Below are 20,791 nucleotides of genomic sequence, written 5' to 3'. Positions count from 1 at the left end.
ATGTATTTTGTTTTTACAAGAACAATGGGGAATGCTACACAAAACTAATTCAACTTTTCTTTTTTTTTAAATTTTTACTTCTTGATATGCACATATTCTACCAATACTCTCCACCACTGGCTTACAGATGAGTAAGGAAGGACTGCAGGGAAAAGGAGCTCCAGGTTGCTGATTCTTTCTCTTTACTTGTTTCCATCATTTTCAGCATAAATGGTTGGCTGATACAGGGAAGTAACAGGAGTAAGGAAGAACATGATAGGACCTCGGCTATTTGTATTTTTCAGCATTCTGTTGCCTTCTTTCCGGGTTAGAAGCCAGTTCTGGTTTGAATGAAGTGTGGCCTCTCAGCTCCTGCTTACTCAGTTGTAGACGGAAGATATCTTGTAATGGCTTTGAGTCTCTCTGGGCTCCCACACGAGGTGGGACAACTAGAAAGCCATGCATATGGGGCATCATCTCATCCTATATGCAAATGAGGCAGCAGGGAGCAGACAACTCAGATACTGTGCCTAGTTTCTCTGCTCATGTGCATGCTCCATTGTCCCCCCAGACCTCACTTCTAAAACATAAGTTCAAAAATAAAATTATTAAGACGTTTAGGATGATGACAGCAGACCTTAAACCCAACGTGGAGCCCTTCCGAACGTGGGAGTCTGTGCCAAACTGCGTAGTTCCCATATCCATGAAGACTGTCCCACCCACTTTCACCAGAAGAGTTCCACATGGGGTTCCAGTTAAAATTTCATTTGAAAAAGAATTTTATATCATATTTAAAATAATAAATTTGCCAGGTATGGGATGGTAGTCCTACGTACTTGAGAGGATGAGGCAGGAGGACTGCTTAAGCCCAGGAGCTCGAAGTTAGAGTGAGCTATGATCACACCACTGCACTCCAGCCTGAGTGAGCCCGTCTCCAAACATGCTTTTTAATTAGTCTAGATTAAGAGACAAAGTCAAATACCAAAGGAGTTAGGAAGATAAGATAATGGAAAGGAGCCAAACAGATTTCCTCAGTCACTCTTTTCTCCACTATTGAGAATGTGGGGGAATTAGTGGGGGCAGGTCATTATTGCCTCTTAACTCTGCCATAAGAAAAACAGCAATGCTCATGCCATGATAAATAGCAACTGACCCTCAGCTTCAGTGTCAGGAGACACTGATGACCATTGGGGACTGCTGGACAATAATGGGCTCCTGGCCCTCTGAAGGAACAGCCATTGCTCAGCCAGCTGTTTACTGCCATGTGGGAAAGGAAAGCAAGACCAGCACTGCCAGAGCTTCCAATTTTTCTCTTTCTTTTTTTTTTTTTTTTTTTCTGAAACACAGTCTTGCTCCATTGCTCAGGTTGGAGTGCAGTGGTGCAATCTTGGCTCACTACAACCTCTGCCTCCTGGGTTCAAGCAATTATCCTGTCTCAGCTGCCCGAGTAGCTGGGATTACAGGTGCATGCCACCACACTAAGCTGATTTTTGTATTTTTAGTAGAGACAGTGTTTTGCCATGTTGGTCAGGCTGGTCTCGAACTCCTGACCCCAGGTGATCCACCCAACTCGGTCTCCCAAAGTGCTGGGATTACAGGTGTGAGCCACCATGCCTGGCCAAGGTTCCAATTTTTCAAGAGATGCTCAAAATCTGAACTCTTACGTGAAAGCTCCCAACTTTTTAATGTTGTTATAGTACCAAACTGGGGACTGTTCATCAAGCACAGTAAAACCAGATATCTACACCAGGATTTTGCAGTAGTAGAAAGGAGGCAGTTATTTGTACCAAGTAAGGAGGACCAGGTAGCTAACATGTAAATCCTCACCTCCTTGATGGCTTGCAGGTAAGAGTTTTTAAAAGCAGGGTAAATTTCAGGAAAGTGAAAGTTACAGGCAAACTCATAAATCAGTACATGGAGGTTACACATTGGTTTTGGCTCAAAAGGGCAGGATCCCTTAAAGTGGGGGCATACCGGTCATAGGTACAATAGATTCTAAGATTTTCTGATTTGCAATTGGTTAAGCAAGAGAAACTTGGTTTAAAATTTGGGGTCAGCAAAAAAGAATGTCAGCTCAGACTCCCTTCAGGCCCCTCAGGAAGAAATTCAGAGCAAAGTATGGTGACCAGAGTTCAGTCCTCAGTTCCCCCTTATCTGAGATCCACATGCCAGCAAATCCATTTGGTGGGAGGTCAGGTTTCTGAAAAACAACTCAAGGACGTATGTTAAAATATTATATTTAGTCTCTGATACAGCTTGGATATTTGTCCCCTACAAATCTTATGTTGAAATGTGATCCCCAGTGTTGGAGGTAGGGCCTAGTGGGAGGTGTGTGGGTCATGGGGCCAGATCCCTCTTGAATGGCTTGGTGTTCCCCCCATGGTAATGAGTGAGTTCTTACTCTGTTAGTTCACGTGAGAGCTGGTTGTTTAGAAGAACCTGGCACTTCCTCCTCTCTCTCTTGCTCCCTGTCTCTCCATGTGACACATCTGCTCCTCCTCCTTCACCTTCCACCATAAGTAAAAGCTTCCCAAGGCTTCACAAGAAGCTGAGCCATGATTGTAAAGCCTACAGAACCATAAGCCAAATAAACCTCTTTTCTTTATAAATTACCCAGTCTCAGGTATTCCTTTACAGCAATGAAAAATGGACTAACATAGTTTCTAACAGGAAACTTTATTTACATCAATTTTCTCAACATTCAATTCTTGTAGAAACTATTTGCAAGATATTATACATTTTTAAAATAATAAATCTTCATGCGTATTTTATGCTTCCAATATGTCTTAATTTATATTTAAAATATAAAACTCTGCCAGGCACGGTGGCTCATGCCTGTAATCCCAACACTTTGAGAGGCTGAGGCAAATGGATCACAAGGTCAGGAGTTTGAGACCAGCCTGACCAACATGGTGAAACCCTGTCTCTACTAAAAATACAAAAATTAGCCTGGCATGGTGGTGTGCGTCTGTAATCCCAGCTACTCAGGAGGCTGAGGCAGGAGAATTGCTTAAACCCGGGAGGTGGAAGTTGCAGTGAGCAGAGATTGCACTACTGCACTCTAGCCTGGGTGACAGAGCAAGACTCTGTCTCAAAAATAAATAAATAAATAATAAATAAATAAATAAATAGATAAATAAATAAATAAAACTCCACATGTATTCTACACTTCCAGCATGTCTTAACTCAGACTAACCATATCTGAAGTGTCGGAAAGTCACATGTGGCTCCAGTTACCATGTTGGACAGGACAAGTCTATAATACACAAGAAATGTCTTCAAATTAAACTTTGAATGTCAACTCCCATAAGAAAATGGGCAAAGGATATGAACAGGCAATTTACAATAGCAGAAATACTACTAAGATATGAAGAGGTGCTCAAAACCATTACTAATGAGGAAAACATCAAATTAATCCATTTATGCCTGGAAAAAAATCACAAAGTTGGATAATGCTAAGAATTGGTGAGGATGTAGGTATAAAGAAGCCTCATTTGCCAATGGGAAGATAGACAGGTGCAGACATTATAAAGAGTGATTTCATCATGTTAAATGAATGACAGCAATTAATTCTGCTCCTAGGTATCTATCCTAAAGAAATTCTTTTATTTTTTACTTTTTTGAGACATAATCTCACTTTGCTGGCCAGGCTGGAGTATAGTGGCATGACCTCTGCTCACTGGAACCTCCGCCTCCAAGGGTCAAGTGATTCTCCTGCCTCAGCCTCCCAAGTAGCTGGGATTACAGGTGCCTGCCACCAAACCAGGCTAATTTTTTTATTTTTAGTAGAGACGGGGTTTCATCATGTTGGCCAGGCTAGTCTCGAACTCCTGACCTCAAGTGATCCACCTGTCTTAGCCTCCCAAAGTGCTGGGATTACAGTAGTGAGCCACTGTGCCCAGCCTATCCTAAAGAAATTCTTACACATCTTAGACATTTGCTTTTCTGTTGATTGTCCTACCCTGGACTGTAAACTCTATGAAAGCAGGGATTTTTGTCTTGGCCTTCTCTGTATCTCCAATGTTGGGATCAGGGTTGGCACACAGTAATTGCTCAATAAATATTTGTAGACTGAATGGAGTATGCCATCTTCATCATAGAAACTCAGTGAGGCATGCATTTTATAGATGAGGAAAATGAACCTTAGAACAGCCATCCCTCCAGCATCACATGTCCAGTTGCCAGCAGAGATGGAGTTAGCACAAAGGCCAACAGCCCAGACTGACTCCCAGCCATTACCTGTTCATTATTTTAACATCAGTTATGGAGCATCTCGTAAAGAAAGCCAGACTATAAGTAACTGGAAAGAGCAACTACATTACCACATTTTCAGGGTTTAAATTAGAGCATATCTAAACACAGAAAAGCTTTGCTTGATAAGGATTCCCTCTAAATTCCTACATATGTTCTTGGGTGATGCTTTTCCTGAGAGAGATTCTTTTTAAAAAAAAGAAGAAGAAGAAAGAAAGAAAGGAATGGAAAGCAAGAAGACTATTTAATACATTGAAAGCTTTTGTTCTCCTACACACATTTAGCCGTTCGGTAACAAAACAGGCAGTCTCAGAGAAACAAATCACAGCTTTATTTTACAGCTTTAATCTTAAAAGGGTTAACATCTCCCCACCAGCTTGTATGCTTTTTTGGTTTTTGCCTTTCCTTTTCTCTCCATAGCTTTGACAAGTTATCTTCAGAAGATCGTGTGAGTACTTGCTTCATTTTCTCAGTTCTTTTTGGCCATCCATTCCTTGGCAGGTTTCACCCTATTTGGGTATAAGCACCCACTCTACATCTCCTCTCCACCCGCTATTTCATGCATCAAGTGTTAACGAACTTTGTAGCAAAACAAATCCATCTGGAAATTGGCATTTCAACGATGTGTTTTTAAAACTGCTGTTCATCATTCCTAGCGTGTGTGCGCATGTGTGAAAAATTCAGAATACATTTAAGCAGGAAGCACTGGAAAGGCTGGGTGCACATTTTGAAGCCAAAATGCATTTCACAAGGTGGGAGGCACACGTAGACTTGAGGGCTCTGAGGGTTGACTACCGCTTGTATCAGGCATGCTAAATATTTGAGCATTTTGACTGAACTTTATTAGTCTGAACATGTTCCACATTCTCTATTTACTGAAAGATTATTTCCCAATTGAAAAAAGGATTACAGTTATACAAAGTAAAAAATACATATCCTTTTTTCTTCATTAGTTAATTTATTTATACCTATCCCTGCCTGTTGCAAAAAGGATTTGAGGTAGCTCATACAGGATTTGACGGGCTAGATTATTTGAGGGAGAACTCCTTTCCTACATTGATTTTTACTTCCAAACAGAGAATACCAGTAAAATTAACAACAAAGTAATGAATCAGAGTCACTGGAGTCCTTGAAGTGTCTGTCATGTGCCAGACTCTGTGCCAAGTATTTCACATTTAACCCTCACAACCACCCTTTGAATAAACACTATTTTTGTCCCCATTTCACAGATAAGGAAAATTAAGTTTAGAGAAGTAGAGTGCAAAACAGTATATAACTAGGAAGGGATGAAGCTGGGATTGGAATCCAAACCTGTTTCAGAGACTCCCCTCCCTATCAACCCTTACTAGCTACCTTTCTGATGGGAGGTGTCCTGGCTGAAGAAAAAGCTCCTAGAGAGTCACCTGAGTCCAGGTGATGAGTTGGAGCAGGCGGATAACCAAGACTGGAAGTGCAGAGATAAAATGTGTGATTGTCTCGAATTGCTCCTGTTCAGTGGGAGGAACAAAACATAGTGAGTTCCCACAAACGGCTGTGCCGCAGGCAGTGACCATGCCCACTTTTCTTACCAGTCTATTTGCTACCCATTGCACATGCTTGGCACCCAGTAGGTGCTCATTGAATATCTGTTAATTGAATGACTATACTATTGGGCCCAACAACTCAGAAAATAAACTTTCCATGGAAGCAAGAATGTCTGAAAAGATACTATCCTCAGAAATTAGAGCATGGAGCAGGAAATCAAGCGAAGTTACCTGTGGGAGACAACCTCTAAGATGCCCGCAATGATCCTCCCTCCTGATGATCATGCCCTATATAACGCCTTCTCCTTCACTGTAGACCAGGTTTATTGATTTGCTTCTAATAAACTGAATATGAAGCCAGGATGCAGTGGCTCACACATGGAATCAGCACTTTGGGAAGCCGAGGCAGGAGGATCGCTTGAGCTCAGGAGTTCGAGGCTGCAGTGAGCTATGATGGCACCTCTGCCCTCCAGCCTGGACAACAGAGTGAGACCCTGTCTCAAAAAAAAAAAAAAACAACAAAACCAAAAACAACAACAACAATAAAAAAAAATGGAATATGATAGAAGTAATAGGACGTCGCTTTTAAGATTATATAATAAAAAACTGCAGCTTCTGAATTAGTGTCTTTCTGGTGTCTCTCTCTCTCTCTCTGTCTCTCTCTCTCTCTCTCTCTTTCATAACACCACTGTTACGTCATGTGAACACTCAGGCGGCCTATGGAGAAGTCTACATGGTGAAAAAATACTAAGGCCTGCCAGCAACCATGCAAGGAAGCTTAGAAGTGGAACTTCAGAGGCCTGTCAACAGCCATAAAAGTAAGCTTGGAAATGGATTCTTCAGACGTCCAAAGGAGCCTTGAAATGACTACAGCCCCAGGTGTGGACAGACTGACTGCAACCTCATGAGAGGCCTGAGCCAAATGCACCCAGCTAATCTGTGCCCGTATTCCTGACCCACAGAAACTGTGAAACCACAAATAATAAATGTTTGTTGTTTTAAGCTGCTAGGTTTGGGGCGTAAACATAGTAAATATCAAATTTGTTATGCACCAATAAACAACTAATACATTCCCCCATAACTTCCAAGAAAATGAACCAAGGCATATCCATGAGGACTTGTTATGAAAATGGTATAAGAACACTTAATAACTGTCCTTTTGGTTATTTCTGACTGATTCTCCATGGTGATTAGCTATTAACATCCTTACAACAGAAAGGAATCGTGTTCAGGGACGTCAGAGGAGTGGGGAGGGCTGGGCCACTTGGTCTCATTCCACAGCCAGTCCTAGGAAGACGGGACCCTCAAGAAGTCGAACATGTCCTGAATTAACAGTTAGCCCTACGGAAAATTCATTTTTGGCTCCCCAACATCCATAACACTGAAGTTGGGTGATGTGTCAATTAGGATTAGATTCTGCTACCTGAAACAGGAAACCCCCAAGTAACAATGACTTGAAGGAAAAATAACATATTTCCCTCTCATGTAGGAGGAATTTATTTGAGGGCTGGTCGGGCCTCTCTATTATGTCATCTGGAACCAGATATTTTGCATCCATCCTAGAGGACAAGCCTAGAGAGCAACCCCTACTTCCCAGTCCAACATGACCTCTGCACTTGTATCTTCATTCCAGCAGCAGGTGGAGGAAAAGGCAAAAAAGAGTACCCTCAGCCTTTTAAATAGACTTCCTGGAGTCCAGTGCAACCCTTTTGCTTATATCTCACTGACCAGCACTTACTCACATAGGCATACCCAGTTGCAAGGGAGGCTATGAAATGTGCCCAGCTAAAAAACAAGGTTCTATATTGAAAGGAAGGAGAAAACAGATACTGGAGAGACAACTGGTAACCTCTCTTCCAGGTAACAAGACTGATGGAGTACCAGAGGGTTTGTCATTCAAAGATCTCCATGATCTGACCTGCCTCACACTTTCAGAATTATTTCCAGCAAAGAGTACTAGACACCATCCTTTTATTTGGAGACAGAGTCTCACTCTGTCATCCAGGCTGAAGTGCAGTGGCATGATTTCAGCTCACTGCAACCTCCACCTCCTGGGTTCAAGGGATTCTCCTGCCTCAGCCTCCCATAGACACCATCCTTTATGCCTTCCCATTCTCAAACTTTGGCCAATGCTGGTGCTGCCACAGAAGTCCCAGCCCCTGCCGTCCTCACCTAGCTCCTATGCCACTTCCTCTGGGATTAATTTTTCAATCCTCTCCTTCCTCTGAAAACCCAAAGTACTGATTTGCACTTTTGTCCAATGGAAAAAAAAACCATGCACTTCCAACTGCCAGACACTGCACTAGGAATGTAAATATGAGTAAGATAAGGACCCAGTCCTCAAAAATGTATAATGGTCCATTGATAAATCATTGTTGAATAATGATAGTTCATCCACTTTTGCAGTATCACATCAAGCTTTTATTATATACGGTTTTTATAATCACATGCATAACAAAAGATGGAATGTGGCCCACATACACCTAATTCGATAGGATTTTCTAAGTCTCATGTGCTTGGCATTATGGTCTATACATGATCTTTCTCTGTCCTTCATTAGCACATTTATTTAATATCTACTATGTGCCTGACATTGCACATAGCACAAAAGAAAGGCCCAATCCTTTCCTCAGGGACTTGGGGGAGAGACAGACAAGTAAATGGGATATTGCAATGAAGAACAATAAAGCACTAGGTTGGAGATGTATACAGAGTGATAAAAATACTAAATCTAGGCTGGAAGTGTTAGGAAAGCTTCCATGAGAAGCTGGCACTTAATAGTATTCCAGGGAAGAGAGAGCATCATCTATAAAAGCCAAGAGGTGAAAAACAGAACATTGTGCTTTTACTGCACAGGAAGTATTTATAAATCAGTATGGCTTAGAATTGAGTACATGAAGTTGGGAAGGGAGAGGATGAGATTGGAGGTAGAGAGGTGTATCAAATCAGGAAGGAACTACATTATTAAATGAAAGTAAAAGATATCCCTAAAGAGTGCCTTACAAAATGAAAGTTTCTTTTTTTCTAATAAAACATTGACTTCTAAGGTAGGCAGTTGAGACTGAAACAACGGCATCATGGTGCCATGACAGAGTTGGGATCTGCTACTGATCTGCTCGGCCACCTTTAGTACACACTGAACACTCATGGTCACAAGACAGCTACTACACCTTCAGCATCTCATCTGCACACCAGGTGGGAAGTAAAGGAAGTCAAAGGACAAAAGTAATGTACCGTCAAATCTGCCTAGCTTTCCTACAAGTCCCATCTTACTACTGATTTTTATTTATTTATTTATTTTGTTTATTTATTTTTTGAGTCTTGCTCTGTCACCCACGCTGCAGTATAGTGGTGCAATCTCAGCTCACTGCAACTTCTGCCTCCCAGATTCAAGCAATTCTTTTTTTTTTTTTTTTTTTTTTTGAGATGGAGTCTTGCTCTGTTGCCCAGGCTGGAGTGCAGTGGTGTGATCTCCGCTCACTGCAAGCTCCACCTCCTGAGTTCACGTCATTCTCCTGCCTCAGCCTCCGGAGTAGCTGGGACTATAGGAATCTGCCACCATGCCCGGCTAATTTTTTGGGGGGTTTTTTTTTTGGTATTTTTAGTAGAGATGGGGTTTCACTATGTTTGCCAGGATGGTCTCGATCTCCTGACCTCATGATCCGCCTGCCTTGGTCTCCCAAAGTGCTGGGATTACAGGTGTGAGCCACTGCACCCAGCCAAGCAATTCTTTTGCCTCAGCCTTCCAAGTAGCTAGGATTATAGGCATACACCAACACACCCAGCTAATTTTTGTATTTTCAGTAGAGATGGTGTTTCACCATGTTGGCCAGTCTGGTCTCAAACTACTGGGCTCAAGAGATCTGCCTGCCTTGGCCTCCCAAAGTGCTAGGATTACAGGCTTGAGCCACCATGCCCAGTCACTACTGATTTCCTATTGATTGGGACTATGCCACACATCCCTGACCCAAGCAACAACTGCTAGAGGGGCTGGTATATGGAGTTTCAGCTGGGCCCACTGCTGTCCTAACTATCAGGACTCTGCTCATAAGGAGGAAGGGGACAAGGGATGCTGGAAAGAGCCATCCATGTGCACTCCAGCAGGTCACGGAGAGCCAGCATGACCCAGTCGTAGCTTAAAGACCATTCCTCTGCCACTGGGGAAGGAGGAACCTGAAACAGTTTAAATAGGGGAGCAAGGAACTGACCAGATTTGCAATTTAGAGTCTTGAAAATGAAGTAAATGGCGGCTTGGGGATGGAAGGAAGACAAAGCTGGAGACAGAAAGATCACCGCCAGAAGGCTGTTGTGAGAAGGGCTAGAACTTAGCGTGTGAAAACGGGATGAAAAGGTTTATAGTGGGCTAAATAGTGTCCCCCACCCCAAATTCATGTCTACCTGGAACCTCAAAAAGTAAACTTATTTGGAAGTATGGGCTTTGCCAATGGAGTTAAGGTAAGGATCCAGATGAGATCATCCTGAATTAAGGTGGGCCCTAAATCCAATGAGAGTATTATATCAGAAACATAAAAGGATACATACACAGAGACACAGAGAAGAGGCAATGTGAAGACGGAAGAAAAGATTGGAGCAATGCATCTACAAGCCAAGGAATGTCAAGGATGGCCAGCAACCACCAGAAACTAGGAGAGGCATGGAACACTGTTTCTTCAGAGCTGCCAGAAGGAACCAACCTTACTGACATCTTGATTTTGGACTTCTCGACTCATGAACCATGAGAAAATTAATTTCTATTGTTTGAAGCCCCTCAGATTGTGATAATTTGTTATAGCAGCTCCAGAAAACTAACACTTTTTTTTTGAAAACTAAGGTTTACAAAAGCATTAAGGAGACAGAATCAACAGGCCTGAGTGGGTGCAAGGGAAGATTCTTGGCCAACTGGGTAAAGGGTGGTGCTTTTGCAGAGTTGAGGAATACAAAAAGGAAAGGATGGGGAGAGAAAAAAAATAGGTTCAGTTGCAGACAAGTTGCTTTGAAGGTGCCTGAGGGATATGCAGTGGATAAATCTGGGATGGAGATCAGATATAGGAGCACTTGAAACCATTAGAGTGGATGTTGCCAACAAGTTGTCTAATATTTTTATAGGTTTATGAGAATTTTTCTTTTCCAGAGACAGTCTCGCTCAGTCACCCACGCTGGAGTGCGGTGCTATGATCATATCTCACTGAAGCCTCAAACTCCTGGGATCAAGGGATTCTACCACCTCAGTCTCCTGAGTAGTTGGGACTGCAGGTGCATGCCACCACAGCTGACTAATTTTTAAAAAAATTTTTGTAGAGACAGGGTTGTAATGTTAATTACAATTACAATGCTATGTTGTAATGTTAATCTACAAAACATTTTAAAATTTAAAAACAAAAAACTTTTTAAATGTTTTGTAGGGACTGTGTTGCCCAGGCTGGTTTCAAACTCCTGGCCTCTAGTGATCCTCCCACCTCAGCCTCCCAAAGTGTTAAGATTACAGGCATGAGCCACTGTGCCTAGCCAGATGAGATTTTCAAATAGCAGTTGATTAAGGAACATTATAAGAAAGTAGATACTAAACTGCCAAATTGTGAAGCATAACAGTTTCAGGAAGCTTGAATTAGAGGAAATTAATATAAGGTGAAAAAAATGACCCACATCTCTATAGTAATTAGTAGGGTTGCTCCGTTTTTATTTTTAATTGGCACAAACCTGCATTAGCCTCTGACCAAAGAGGCTGTACCAACTCAGAGACTGGTTTGCACCACAAGTGTGGAGGCTCACAGAATGCCAGAAAGGACATTAGCCTGTCCAACTTCCTCCCCTTACAGACAGAAAAGCAGAGCCTTGCAGGGAGAATAATTTGCCCAAAGTCAGTAAGAGGACCATGTGAGACCCCAGCATAGGCTTGGCTTCCAACCTGAAACTCACAGAATAAAGTGCATCACGAAATCCTCATGTGAGGAAAATGAAGTGTGGTTTGATCTATAAAAGTCAAATGATGAGGAAAATGAACAGATGAAAATGTTGTCAGTCTCTAGAGCCAGAAAGACTTGGTTTCAAACCCAAATGCCATCCAAGCATATCAGTAAGGATGATTTTGGTGAAAAAAAATGTCAACAGTAAGAAAGATATTGGTTGGCATAATTGAAAAAGGCCAGTAGCAGGAAGGGCTTTGATTGTGGTTGGAACAAAGCTCTAACTCTGTTTCTGCTGTTTTCTGGGCTTTGCTCTTCTCTTTGTAGCCTCACCCATAGGCTGGTTTCCCCCAGCAGCCTTAAGTGGGTTCATCTTATCATCGAGAACACACAGCATTAGTACGGTGGTATAACAAGACGGGGGAGGTGGGAGCCATCCACCCTGAGTGCAGACAATAAGGTGACACATTATTTGCAGAGAATGTGCAAACAAGAATAAAACAAAATGGGGTCAATGATTATCACCACCATGCAGTGGCAGTTCAAACAAGGTCAATGATAAAATGCTTCTCCCAGCCAGGCCAACTGCAACCACACCCAGTGCTTTGTATTATGCTCCAGAATTCCCAGCAAAAGTCCCAAGAGCCACACTGTTAGGACGAAATAAAGTCATGTACCTACCCTTAAGCCAATCATGGCATGCAGGAGTGTGAAATACACTGATTGGCTTAGCTTAAGTCATAATGTGAAAGGTGGAATCGACTTTTCCATACCCCTAGAGGCTCCCAACTGAAACCTAGGCTAGATGAGATGGGGAACGATGAACGGCTGCTGGTGAAGCAACCACCAGATGTTCCCTGATGACAGCATATACCCTTGGGTACATTTTTGACTCAAGTTTTAGTTTTGTGCCAGACACTCTCCTAAGCATTCTACTTGTATGTGAATTCATTTAATCCCCACACCAACCATAGATGGTAGCTACTCAGCCAAGACTCCAGCAGAAAACAAACAGCACACTCAAAATACTTTGAGGGGGGCTTGTTAGCAAAGAGGCTAGTTACAAAGGTGTAGATTGGGTGCAGGTAACAACAGGGGAAAGTGCAGAGCCTGAGCTATCATTATCCTTAGGCCTGCAGGGACATGGAGTGAGATGTCCTGACAGAAGGACATCTATCAAGTTCTAGGAACTTGATAGAAGCTGTGATGTTTGGCCAGGAGCAAAGTCAAACCAAGGCAACCTATCAGTGAGGGAAGCCAGGGAAAACTGGGAAATAAATACCCCACCCTCACTCTCCTCCCTCCCTCCCAGCTACAGCAGGAGCTTCCTATTGGCCAAGCTCATCAGGAAGAGGACATGGTAGCCTGCTGCTGATGCCCATACAGCTACCCTTTTGGAGAAGAAATCAGGGTATAAAGGGTGGAGAGTAGATTTGAAGGGTCAGAGAGAAGATATTCAACACACCCCATTTTACAGATGAAGAAACTGAGATTTGGAGAAGTTAAGTTACTTGTCTGGTCTAGAGCACATGCTCTTAATCACTATACTATGCAACCTCTCAGAGCAAGTAATACATCAGGCAGAGTTCCTTACACATAATGCATGCTTCACAGATGTTCTTGTTCTACATCATTGTAGCTTCCACTGACAAAGAGAACCCACTGAAAAAATCAGTGTCCAGGCCTTCATCCAGCAGGGCATTCCCCCCAGCAAATGAACTAAGGTGCCCCTCCATGCCCAGAGAGTCAACCCATACCTCCCAGTCCGTCCCTGTGGTTCCACAGCACCCAGAAGACCACACTATAAATGTCAAAGACATGCAGCTCTTCCTTTCTGCATTTCTAAGCTAACTTGAATCGCTGGCTGCACCACGAAAATAAATCAAAATGTAAGTCTGTGAACAGTTTCCATTCAAGGTGCAATTGATTTGTTACACAATGCACACGGTAACCAAAGTCACAGACTAAGTAAACAGGGTGACTGACAATATGCACGTATTCTAGCAAGCAGTGCCTGCATATCCCCTCTCTCCAAGAAAATCAAAGTGTTCGACTGGCTTCTTAATCCAATTCATGCTCTCCTTGCTCTTGTCAGAAAGGTGGGTGGCAGATATTATTTATCATTCCAGTGTCACTAGTGGGCTCAGAAGGGTGACATGATTTGCCTATTGTCAAACGAGTTTTCATAACAGCCTAACTCCGTTTGACACATTTCTTTCAGCAAGCTAAATATGCTGTCGGTCCATACCCTGAATGTGTCAAAATAATTTGCAAGCGACACCCACATTCCCATCCCATTTGATAGAGTTGGGTTAGTCACTTGGGAGAGTTGCTAGGGAGGTTATTCAGAGAGGAAGAATGCTGGAAAATTAGTGCTACAGGGGCTTTGCCTCACATGGGTGAGGCTGATGATTAATTATAATACTGCTGCCTAGGGACACGGATTGAGGCAGGACACTGCTACTAAGCCCTGTGCTTGTGTGATCGCCTTTAATGCCCACAAGCACGGAATGAGGGGTACTAGCATTTTACCATTTTACAGAAGAGGAATTTGAGTCTAGAGAAATTAAGTAACTCGCCTGGAGGCAGGGCCATGAGATCTTGGAAAGGCCCAGCGCCTGGTTTAATGTTCTGCTGTCACCGTCTTGAATTTTTTAATAACTTTTGCACAAAGGGACCTGCATTTTCATTTTGCACTGGGCCTTGCAAATAATGTAGCCAGTCAGCCTGGGGGCATCTAGTCCACAAGCACTTACATGGAGTATGTCCTGGGCACTGTCTTACACAAAGGGGACCAACAATACAAGATGTTCAAGTTCCCACTCTCATGGAGCTGCCATTCCAATAGGGGAGAAAGATAACAATTAAGGGAACAGCAAGTTAATGACAGATCATGATGAATGCTATGAAAAAAGTAAACAGGGTGATGAGATAAAGTAAATCGGGGTGGAGGTGCCACTTGACAGAGGATGGTCACATCCGAACAGGTGACACTTAAACAAGGTCTGAGGTGGAGAAGGAGCTGGCCTGGCAGGACCCTGGAGGGGTTCAGGCTGAGTGTGGATGAACAAGGGCTAAGGACTCCCACAGGACATGAGCCTGATATGTTGAAAGGCCAGAAAGAAACCTCAGCGACTTCACCTAATTGATGGGCACTGAAGCAGACAGCGAGAGGAGAGATGCAAGGTGAAGGTGAGAATTAGAAACCAGATCACACAGGGCCTCATAGAGCACAGTTAGGAGCTTGGATTTGATGCTTCTGCCACGGGAGGCCAAGGAAGCATATTAAGCAAGGGAGTGACAGGCACTGATGCATATTTTAAGAAGATCACTCAGGCTACTACTGTGTGGAGAACAGATTAGAGGATGTCAAGAGACACAGGAGCAAATCACAACTATAACCTGCCACCGCATGTCAGGACAAGCTGGAGAGTATGCAAGGATTCTATGAAGGCATGTAGAGGACCTGTACATAACTGGTTCACATTTTGTGTATCTGTGCACGTGCATATATATTTATACACAATATATGTACATAGATACATATGTCCATTCATAAGGCACCCAGAGAATCCATACATAACTGATTCACATTTTATATGTGTGGATATAAATATACATATACACATATTTTAAATAAAATGTTAACAGAACAAAATGCACACACAAGTATATTCTATTTCAAATTTACATTGAATATGTTAATTTGGGGATTCAGATTAACTCATTTTGTGTAAATCTAAGATTTACAGTTCCCTTGCCATCTCCGCTTAAAGAATCTCCAGAAATGGCAGGATGAGATGACTAACAACACCATCACCAATACCATTTCCAGGCTCTTCCTAACACCATTAAGTCAGAGCAAAATACGGTCATGCATCTCTCAACAAAGGGAACACTGAGCAACGTGTCATTAGACAATTTGTTAAGGTGATGCTTAACAAAGGGGATGCTCTGCGAAATGTGTCATTAGGCCATTTCGTCATCGTACAAACATTACAGAGTGTACTTACGTGAACCTAGATGGTATATCACCCACACGACACACCTGGCTGTATGCTATAGCCTGTTGTTCCCAGGCCACAAAACAGTACAGGAAGTTACTATCCTGGACACTGTAGGCAATCATGACACAATGGTACAGATTTGCGTATTTAAACATAGAAAAGGTACAGTAAGAATATAGAAGATAAAAATGGTAGCTCTGTTTAGGATACTTGCCACGATTGGAGCTTGCAGGACCGTAAGTTGTTCTAGGTGAGTCAGTCGATGATTGATGAGTGAATGTGAAGGCCTAGGACATTACCGTGTACTACTGTAGACTTTATAAACACTGCACACATAGGCTACACTAAATTTATTTTAAATGTTTTTCTTTCTTCAATAATAAATTAACCGTATCTTACTATCAGTTTCTTATTTTATAAACTTCTTTTTAACTTTTTGACTCTTGCAAAGACAACGTAAAACACAAACACATTGTATAGCTATACAAAAATATTTTCTTTCTTTATATTTCTATAAGCTCTTTTCTATTAATTTTTTTTTTTTTACTTTTTAAACTTTTTTATTAAAAACTAAGACACAAACACAGGCCTAGGCCTCCACAGGGTCAGGATCATCAATATCACTGTCTTCCACCTCCACATCTTGTCCCACTGGAAGATATTCAGGGTCAATAATACAGAGCCCTCATCTCCTATGATAACAATGCCTTCTTCTGGAATATCTACTGAAGGACCTGCCTGAGGCTGTTTTACAGTTAACTTTTTATTTATATTTTATTTTTAGAGACAGAGTCTCTGTCATCCAGGCTGGAGTGCAGTGATATAATCACAGTTCACTCCAGCCTTGAACACCTGAACTCAAGCAATCCCCCCATCTCAGCCTCCTGAGTATCTAGGACTACAGGTGTACACCACCATGCCCAGCTAATTAAAAAAAAAAAATGTTTTGTAGACACAGGGTCTTGCTTTGTTGCCCAGGCTGGTCTTGAACTCCTGGCCTCAAGCCATCCTCCTGCCTTGGCCTCCCAAAGTGCTGTGATTACAAGCATGAGCCATTGCAGCTGGCCAAACTTTTATTTTTTTAAATAAATAGATGTACACTCTAAAATAATAAAAGTATAGTATAGTAAATACATAAACCAGTAATATAGTAATTTATTATCAAATACTATGTGCTGTACATAACCATATGTGCTATACTTTTATTTGACTAACAGCACAGTAGGTTTGTTTACACCAGCATCACCACAAACATGTAAGTAGCCAGGCACGATGGCACATGTCTGTAATCTCAGCACTTTGGGAGGTCAAAGCAGGTGGGTCACTTGAGCTCTGGAGTTTGAGACCAGCCTGGGCAACATGGTGAAACCCTGGCTCTACAGAAAAAATACAAAAAATTGGCTGACACGCATCTGAAGTTCCCAGCAACTCAGGAAGCTGAGGTGGGAGGATGGTCGAAACCTGGGAAATGGAGACTGCAGTGAGCCAAGATCATGCCACTGCATGCCGGCCTAGGTGACAGAGCAAGACTCTGTCTTAATTTAAAAATAAAAATAAACACTACACACACATAAGTAATGCATTGTGAGTTCTATGATGTTAAGAGGGCTACGACATCACTGGGCAATAGGAATTTTTTGGCTCCATTTTAATCTTATAGGACCACTGTCATATGGATGGTCCATTATTGACCAAAATATTATTTCATAGTGCGTGACTGTAAATAGGATGCTGGGACGAAAATTATAACATATATCCAAAGTCTGCATTTTCACATGTGTTGTTCCCCCAGCTTGTCACTGACTACTTTTAAAGAGAGTAAAATGTGGCTGGGTACGGTGGCTCACACCTGTAATCCCAGCACTTTGGGAGGTCAACGCGGGTGAATCACCTGAGGTCAGAAGTTCGAGGCCAGCCTGGCCAACATGGCAAAACCCCATCTCTACTAAAAATACAAAAAAAAAAAAAAAAAAAAAAAAAAAATTAGCTGGGCATGGTGGTGGGAGCCTACAATCCCAGCTACTTGGGAGGCTGAGGCAGGAGAATTGTTTGAACCCGGGAGGCAGAAGTTGCAGTGAGCCAAGATCACACCACTGCACTCCAGCCTGGGTGATGGAGAGAGACTCTGTCTCAAAAAGAAAAAAAAAAAAAAGAGAGAGAGTAAAATGCTATAGATTTTAAAGGCATCCTGTGTCTTGTATCCTTAAAGATTGATTTGTCCATCTGACGTCCATTCAGCAAAAATAATAATGAACACTGATATACAAGGCAAGTCCTTATCCTAAAGCTTCACACTATTCACTCATACAATCTTAACAACTATATCATAATATCTATCATGACCCCCTTTTTCATAGATAAAGAAACTGAGGCACAAAGAACTTAACAGCTGCCCATATTAATAACTTAATAACAAGATCACAGTGGTAGTGCCAGGATAAACACCTGGCAGACCAGGTGCAGAGTTCATGTTTTAAACTACAGTTGGCAGATTGGATTGCTAAACTATGGCCCATGGGCAAAATCCAGTACTTTGCCTGTATTTTTGTCAATAAAGTTTTATTGGAACACGGAAATGCCCATTCACTTATGTGTTGTTAATGCCTGCTCTTACTACAACAGCAGAGTTGAGTAGAGGTGGCAAAGATCATATGACCCACAAACCCTGAAATATTTACTACTTGGTACTTTATAGAAATACTATGCTAACCCCTGCTCTAAGCCACCATCCTGTACTGCTTCTACTATGTGCCAGTCACTGTTCTAGGCACCAGGGGTGTGGTGGCAAATGGAGCTAATGAGGTTCCTGCTCTCATGGTGCTGCTCATTATATGATGGATTTGAAAAGATTTTGTGTATGTGTTTGTGCAGAGAAGGAATGTGCTGCTGCTAAAAAAATTTTGACCATTCAAATGTAAATAATCCCTTACACCACAGTCTTTTGTTGAAAAAAAATTTAGTGGTAGCAGATCCATGGGTATCTTAAAACTGCTTTGGAAGGGAAACTGATATGATTCTAGGGGCTTCTGTCACCGGCAAGATACAAAGAGTGTGGCTTTGACCCAGCAGGGTAATTCTTTTTTTTTTTTTTTTTTTTTTTGAGACGGAGTCTCGCTCTGTCGCCCAGGCTGGAGTGCAGTGGCCGATCTCAGCTCACTGCAAGCTCCGCCTCCCGGGTTCACGCCATTCTCCTGCCTCAGCCTCCCGAGTAGCTGGGACTACAGGCGCCCGCCACCGCGCCCGGCTAGTTTTTTGTATTTTTTAGTAGAGACGGGGTTTCACCATGTTAGCCAGGATGGTCTCGATCTCCTGACCTCGTGATCCGCCCGTCTCGGCCTCCCAAAGTGCTAGGATTACAGGCTTGAGCCACCGCGCCCGGCCCCAGCAGGGTAATTCTTATGTGTAAAACATACCTGCCTACTAGAGTTGTACCACTTGCTCTTGTTCTTGACAAGTATGCCAGTAAAAGCATAGTTAATAGAAACAAAGATTGCTAAAATTGATAAATGTAATAACCAAATCTGAGCTTGCAACTAAAAAGGAAACCTGGCTAACACCACAGAAAGTAAAATGTTCTTGAATCAAAACCCTACGTGCAATATTTGTTTTTCCCCTACGCTCTCAGTAGTCTCTAGTAAGAGTTTATTTTTATTTATTTATTTTTTATTTATTTATTATTATTAAACTTCAAGTTGTAGGGTACATGTGCACAACGTGCAGGTTTGCTACATATGTATACTTGTGCCATGTTGGTGTGCTGCACCCATCAACTCATCATTTACATCAGGTATAACTCCCAATGCAATCCCTCCCCCCTCCCCCCTCCCCATGATAGGCCCCGGTGTGTGATGTTCCCCTTCCCGAGTCCAAGTGATCTCATTGTTCAGTTCCCGCCTATGAGTGAGAACATGTGGTGTTTGGTTTTCTGTTCTTGTGATAGTTTGCTGAGAATGATGGTTTCCAGCTGCATCCATGTCCCTACAAAGGACACAAACTCATCCTTTTTTATGGCTGCATAGTATTCCATGGTGTATATGTGCCACATTTTCTTAATCCAATCTGTCACTGATGGACATTTGGGTTGGTTCCAAGTCTTTGCTATTGTGAATAGTGCTGCAATAAATATACGTGTGCATGTGTCTTTATAGCAGCATAATTTATAATCCTTTGGGTATATACCTAGTAATGGGATGGCTGGGTCATATGGTACATCTAGTTCTAGATCCTTGAGGAATCGCCATACTGTTTTCCATAATGGTTGAACTAGTTTACAATCCCACCAACAGTGTAAAAGTGTTCCTATTTCTCCACATCCTCTCCAGCACCTGTTGTTTCCTGACTTTTGAATGATCGCCATTCTAACTGGTGTGAGATGGTATCTCACTGTGGTTTTGATTTGCATTTCTCTGATGGCCAGTGATGATGAGTATTTTTTCATGTGTCTGTTGGCTGTATGAATGTCTTCTTTTGAGAAATGTCTGTTCATATCCTTTGCCCACTTTTTGATGGGGTTGTTTGTTTTTTTCTTGTTAATTTGTTTGAGTTCTTTGTAGGTTCTGGATATTAGCCCTTTGTCAGATGAGTAGATTGCAAAAATTTTCTCCCATTCTGTAGGTTGCCTGTTCACTCTGATGGTAGTTTCTTTTGCTGTGCAGAAGCTCTTTAGTTTAATGAGATCCCATTTGTCAATTTTGGCTTTTGCTGCCGTTGCTTTTGGTGTTTTAGACATGAAGTCTTTGCCCATGCCTATGTCCTGAATGGTACTACCTAGGTTTTCCTCTAGGATTTTTATGGTATTAGGTCTAACATTTAAGTCTCTAATCCATCTTGAATTAATTTTCGTATAAGGAGTAAGGAAAGGATCCAGTTTCAGCTTTCTACTTATGGCTAGCCAATTTTCCCAGCACCATTTATTAAATAGGGAATCCTTTCCCCATTTCTTGTTTCTCTCAGGTTTGTCAAAGATCAGATGGCTGTAGATGTGTGGTATTATTTCTGAGGACTCTGTTCTGTTCCATTGGTCTATATCTCTGTTTTGGTACCAGTACCATGCTGTTTTGGTTACTGTAGCCTTGTAGTATAGTTTGAAGTCAGGTAGCGTGATGCCTCCAGCTTTGTTCTTTTGACT

General features: G+C 42.1%; 1 protein-coding gene across 4 annotated transcripts in view; it reads left to right on the top strand.

Annotated features, from left to right (window-relative positions):
* The window catches only part of LOC119621912 (olfactory receptor 2V1-like), a 211,369-nt gene that overhangs the window by 14,922 nt on the left and 175,656 nt on the right, over window positions 1–20,791 (top strand). For 2 of the 4 annotated variants that reach the window (XR_012090726.1, XR_012090725.1), the window contains one exon: window positions 6,466–14,926. The exons of the other annotated variants lie outside the window; for them this stretch is intronic. The gene's annotated coding sequence lies outside the window, so the exon portion shown is untranslated. Of the gene's footprint in view, window positions 1–6,465; window positions 14,927–20,791 lie in introns of those variants that run through there. 4 annotated transcript variants of the gene reach the window in all.

This window comes from Chlorocebus sabaeus, chromosome 23, assembly GCF_047675955.1.
Source record: "Chlorocebus sabaeus isolate Y175 chromosome 23, mChlSab1.0.hap1, whole genome shotgun sequence".
Classification (NCBI taxonomy): Eukaryota; Metazoa; Chordata; class Mammalia; order Primates; family Cercopithecidae; genus Chlorocebus; species Chlorocebus sabaeus.
Note: the sequence above shows the minus strand (reverse complement) of the source record. Positions and strands in the feature narration are given on the sequence as shown.